The sequence below is a fragment of the Mastomys coucha genome, unplaced genomic scaffold (genome assembly GCF_008632895.1).
Source record: "Mastomys coucha isolate ucsf_1 unplaced genomic scaffold, UCSF_Mcou_1 pScaffold15, whole genome shotgun sequence".
Classification (NCBI taxonomy): domain Eukaryota; kingdom Metazoa; phylum Chordata; class Mammalia; order Rodentia; family Muridae; genus Mastomys; species Mastomys coucha.
Genome location: NW_022196897.1, coordinates 39,310,138 through 39,316,064, shown reverse-complemented (window position 1 = coordinate 39,316,064; position 5,927 = coordinate 39,310,138). Strand labels below are relative to the sequence as shown.

The following is a 5,927-nucleotide window of genomic DNA, read 5'->3' as shown; positions in this document are numbered from 1 at the left end:
GAAACATAGACGATTAACAAGGGAGGTGGCTTGTAAGAGAACAACAAAGAGTGAGACTGAATGCTTTGTTTGTAACTCTTTTATCAAATTTGAAGAAGAGGGCTTTATAAGTTACTCTTTCTCTGAGATGAATGCTTTTCCAAATTATCACAGCTAATGAACCAAATTCTTACCCTCACCTTATGTCTGTGCCACCCTCCAAGCAGAACCATTGTTCATTGAAACAGTTGGTAAATGACTTTACCAACTTTATCTTAATACCTACACCATTTCTTAGATGAATGTAACCTGTTCTCTGTGTGCTGAGAATAAAGTCACTCACTCAAGTCTAATAGCTTTGACCATAGCAGGAAGTCTGTATCCAAAAATCAAGCCTACAATTCATTTCTTGGTGCAGTAGAACTATCAACTCTTAGTTTAGCTATGACGGAGGTAAAACCCTTTGGTGATGTAAGGGTCATTGAAGTACAGCTTTATTACAATGAAATCCAATGTCTAAAAATTATTCTTATTTTGGACTTGTACCATAGTAAGAGCCAAGATTTTAAATTCTACTAAATACAAAACAAACAAAAAGACTTTATATATTTATGTTCATTTAAGAAAATACTAGTAGTGATGTATTATTTTGAAGTATACAGTTAATAAGTTTGAAGTTATTTAAAATTTATATTGAGAAAAATGTATGTATTTTCAGTATTGTTGAGGATAAGCATCAACATAAGACTGTTAAATTGATTGTTGTTTTATATCAAACAACTTTTATAATACTTATTTTTATTGTTATAATATTTTATAAATTTTAAGGAATATGACAAAAAAGATATTGTAGGTATTGAAGGGGGGGTCTCTGGGAGGATTGGGGTACAAAAGGGAAACAAGAATGTGATTTAATTCTAAAAAAAAATAATACTAAAATCTCCAAAACAAGTTTAAATTAGTAATGTGCACATATTAAAGTACATATTAAGTATAAGCATATAATTAATATATAAATATGGGAAATGCACCTTCAAGAGGCACTTAAGTGATTCTTTTTTTTTTTTTTTCGAGACAAGGTTTCTCTGTGTAGCCCTGGCTGTCCTGGAACTCACTCTGTAGACCTGCCTTTGCCTCCTAAGTGTTGAGATTAAAGGCGTTCTCCACTTAATGCTCAAAGATTGTGAGATCACACACACCGTAGCTTACTAAGTTTCTTGCCCAATTTGTGATGCAAGAGCGAGTAGCTCTCAGCGCACAGTGGGTTGTTTGCAGTTGCTGCTATTATACCTGTGGGGCCATTGGGAACACTCTGTGTCCTTTAGTGAACATGTGTTACTGATATGTTTGATTTGGGGCTGGAGAGATGGCTCAGAGGTTAAGAGCACTATTCTCGCAGGCAAATCATTCTTAAAAGTAGCTTTGTTCGGAGACAGGGTCTCAGTCTGTGCTGCACTCCTGCCTTAGGCTAGGGGCTGTCCTCCTGGCTCAGTCTCCCTCAGGCACAAGCCACTATCTCCAGCTTTAATCTGTTTCTTGTGAATAACACTCAGTTGGATCCTCCCTCACCTGCCAGCCTTAACATTCTGTGTGTCAACTGCTTCTTAAATGGAGTTTCTGCTCTGTAAGGTTTTAATCAACCGTAGCATCAGTTCTTTTCCACTTTTTCCTGTCTCTTTCTCTTTTCTTGCCTACTCTTGGCTGATATCAACTAATGAAAAACATTCCATTCCTTCTTATCTATTGATTTTTTTAACCTATCCCTTTGTAGTGTTTTTTTTTTAATTATTATTTTTTAGTGTTACTGAGAGTATAAGAGCCATCTCTAATTTGTCACGACTACAAATACTATTTTGCTCTTTAAAACAATATTATAATTTTATAACTGGGCAACAGCTTTGTTATTATTCTGGTTAACACATGTGTTACTTCTACAAAACACTGCTAGTTTATTATTTGCTATTATTTATTACAGATGAATAAAATGATAATAATGCATTGTGAGATGCATAGAACTTTTAGAAAATATAACAATAATGCCTGTATTTTAAGATACCAATTTACTTTTGATTTACTTTATTGTTTTCAGTTTAAGATGTCTTATATTTTATCTTGGAATCTCAGAGTTTCATGTGATAACATTTTTTCTTAGCTTTTAACTAAAGAACTTCTTTGAGTTTGAGAATTTGTTGGAGACAAGTTCTTTATTTGATGTTTTCTTTAGGGGAAAAAAGCCCCTTACTTTAGGGGCTGGAGAGGTGGCTTAGCAGTTAAAAGAACCCTTAAGTTAAGAAATGGCTCTTACAGAGGCCCTAAACCCAGTTATGGGTAGCCATACTAGGCTACTAACTCCCATCTGTAACTCCAGCTTAAGGGATCCAGCTCCTCGGGTTTCCATAAAGACTTGTACACACACACACACACACACACACACACACACACATACACACTTAAATAAAATATTTTTAAATATCTTCAGTTTGCTTTTAACAGGCATATTTAGTAAGTGTTTTTAATTCCCCATTTCTGAAAGTTTCCCTTCCCCTAGTATTAAATAATTTATTTTTAGCAATTTCATACATTACATATTTTACCCCTCCCCCATGATTCTCTTTCTCTCCCCCTCCCCCCATGACCCATTCTCAACCTTAACTGATCCTCCTGTTTTTGACCTTGAGTTAGGGATGCTTGCATGAGGTATTGGAGCAGGGACAAAATAACAGTGGCTATGCTGCTAATGAAAGTACTGCTAACATGTTCAGGAGCAATGTTCTCCGTATCAGTGTTCCTCTGCACTTTAGTGATATTCCATTAGTTTCTAGCCTTTAGTAGTAGTGGTATTTGGGTAAAAAAAAAAAAAACAGTAGTAATTCAAATTTTTGTTTCCCTGTTTATGTTGTTTTCTAGTTTGCTTTAAGATTTCATTTTCAAGGCTCGGCAATAATGGCACACACCTTTAATCTCAGCATCCGGAGGTAGGTAGATCTCTGTGAGTTAGGGCCAGCCTGCTCTACACAGTGAGTTTCAGGATAGCCAGTGCTACACAGAGAAATACTTCTTGAAAAAAAAACCAAAGTGGGGAAAAAAGATTTTGTTTTCAGTAGCTGGTCTACATTGTAATTGTCTTGGAGGCTTACTGCGTCTGCTAACGTAGGCCTAGTCCTAGAAGTATCTAGCCTCTGTACAATCTTATCTAGACCTTGAATGTTTTCAGCCTCTTACTGCTAAATAAGCTCATCATCCATTGTAGTTCTCTCTGGGCTCAGGCTGGCTGGTTTAACTCAGTTGTTCTGGCTCAAACTCCTCTCCCGCGGACTGATTCAATCTGACTTTTCTCAGTTTCTCCTGAATTGCTCTGCTTGGCCCATACTAACTTTGGCAATATGTTCTAATCCTCTGGATCCTTTTCATTCTCTGTCTCATTCTGTCTTTACCTGGGTCTAGTTTGTTCTTTCTCTGTAACCTGTCTCTGTACAATTCTCCTTATCTCTTCTTCCTCTCTGTGCTGCTCTCCATGAACTCTGTATGAACTCTGTATTCCTGCACTGTACTCTCTTCTTCCTGTACTGTCTCTCCCTTAAATAGCTTCCCTTTCCCCTCTCAACTCGTGAGAGTTGCATGTATCCTATTCTGTCAGATCTTTCTCTGATTTGTCACTTTTTCTGTCACTCAATTAGACATCACTTTCAAACATGGGTGCTTCCTTCTGCAAACTAATTTCGCCTTCATTGTTTGGGATTAAAGGTGTGTACTAAGGGTGTGTCTATATTCCAGCCAGAGATTAAAGGTGTGTGCTCTAAGGGCTGAGCCACACCACAACTAGAAACAGTAAAACAACACAATCTTGGGGGTTTACAGTGTGATCAAATATCCTACAACATTACACTGTTCTTAGGATGTGGAATTTTTGTTTGTTTTTGACACAGAGTCTAGTTACAGGCTTGCCTGAAAGTAGAACTAGATATGTAGACCAGGCTAGCCTTGGATTTAGGACAATTATCCTGCCTGTATATTCTAGGCACTAGAATTTCAGTGTGTGCCATTGTCCCAGACTTTGTATGTATGTATGTATGTATGTATGTATGTATGTATGTATGAATGTATGTATTTTGTAAAAGGGTCTTATGTGGTGTAAGATGGCCTCAAACTTGCTATGTGGCCTATCCTTGAAATCCTGATCCTCTTGCCTGTGCCTCCAAAATGATGAGATTATCAGTGTGTGTCACTATGCCCAGTTACATGTATTTTGTCTACTTTTTTTCCTGTTAAGCTTTACTGAACTCTCTGGATATATAGAGTTTTAAAATAAATTTGAGACAATTACTGATTATTAACCATTTCTTTTATTTATTTTATTATTTAAGACCTTTATTAACAGGTGCTTGCAGTTTGTTGACTTTTTTGAAAAAATCAAGTTGTAAACTTTATTACAAATTAAAAAGGAAGTTCTTAAAAAGCTCAACTTGACCAGATATGAAACAATTTAAAAACCGTTAAAGGTGTATTGAGAAAAACCAGGCCTTTTTTTTTTCTTAAAAAACACATTTTATTAACCATTTCACATATTTCTTTTGTTCCATTTTCTCTCCTCAAGGAAATGATGAGTATCCAACAGCATACATATTAGACCCTTTTTACGCCATTTTGGATCATCTGTTCTATATATATATATATATTTAATCTTTGTTGTGCTGGGCATAGAACCCAGGATCTTACACATATAAGGTGATCTAGTATTTTGAGTTTTATTCAAGTTCATTGATCCTTTTCTGTTTCAGACTGCTGTCAAACCTCTCTAAGTGATTTATTATATATTTTTAAGTTTATTTTTATTTTGTGCTTGTACGTGATGCACATGTATATGTATGTACGTGTGTATGTGTGTATTATGTATGTGTGTATAGTGTGTGTGTGTGTAGAGAAAGTACACGTAGCTGGGCACAGTGACACACACCAGTAATCTCAGCATTTTGGAGGCAGAGGCAAAAGGATCAGGATTTCTGGGATAGGCTACATAGCAAATTTGCACATGGACATCAAAAGAAGATTTGTGGTAGTCCTCCTTCTTACCCTACAGGTCTTCTCAGGCGTGTTGCAAATACTCTTACCTGATGAACCACCTTGCTGGCCCAAACTGACATTTAAATATTTATATGTGTAAGTATGTATTAAAATTAAAATTTAGGCCTCCTTGTGCTTACCACAGGCTGTGTTCCTACACTGACTGTATAGAAAGAGGAGGCAGAATAAACCTACCCTATATACACCTCAGCCTAGGCCACTGTGCCTGGTCTGAATTGTGAATGGGGAGACATGGAAAAAAATTAAAATTTAAAGTTAATATATAAACAAGAGTATATACATTAAAATTTTAGATTTATTTATTTTATGTTTATGAGTGTTTTTTCCTGTGTGTTTGGAAGTGTACCACGTGTGTACCTGGTACCTGTGGAGGTCTGAAGAGGGAATCAGAGCTCCTGGAAGTGGAGTTTTATTGTGAGTCTTCATATGGGTGCAGGTCCTTTGCAAGAGCAGTCAGGGCTCTTGTTTTTTTGTTTGTTTGTTTGTTTTTAGAGAAAGGATTTCTCTGTGTATCCCTGGATGTCCTGGAACTCTCACTGAAGACCAAGGGTAGAGTGAACTCAGAGATCTGCCTGCCTCTGCCTCCCAAGTTAATAGATTAATGTCTTGCACCATTACTGCCTGCCCGGAATTCTTGTTTTGAATCCCTAAACTCCTATGAAGGTTTCAAGAGTCTCCCAGGCTCACTTTCAACTTTGGTCTCCAGCTGGTGGGATTGTTTGGGGGGGGGGGGTAGAAACTTCAGAGGGTGTGGCCTAGCTACAGGAAGTATTCGGGGTGGGTTCCTTGGGGCATAAGATGACCATTCCTGTTTCTGCTGCCTGTCAGCTCTGAGCTGAGGAGCCTCTGCTTCTACACATAGTCCC

General features: G+C 37.1%; 1 non-coding gene across 1 annotated transcript; it reads left to right on the top strand.

Annotated features, from left to right (window-relative positions):
• Positions 1-5,163: 5,163 nt before the first annotated feature.
• Positions 5,164-5,296, top strand: LOC116092732. The gene has a single exon (XR_004119452.1). It is a non-coding gene; the product is annotated as a small nucleolar RNA SNORA51 (small nucleolar RNA).
• The last annotated feature ends 631 nt before the right edge of the window (positions 5,297-5,927 follow it).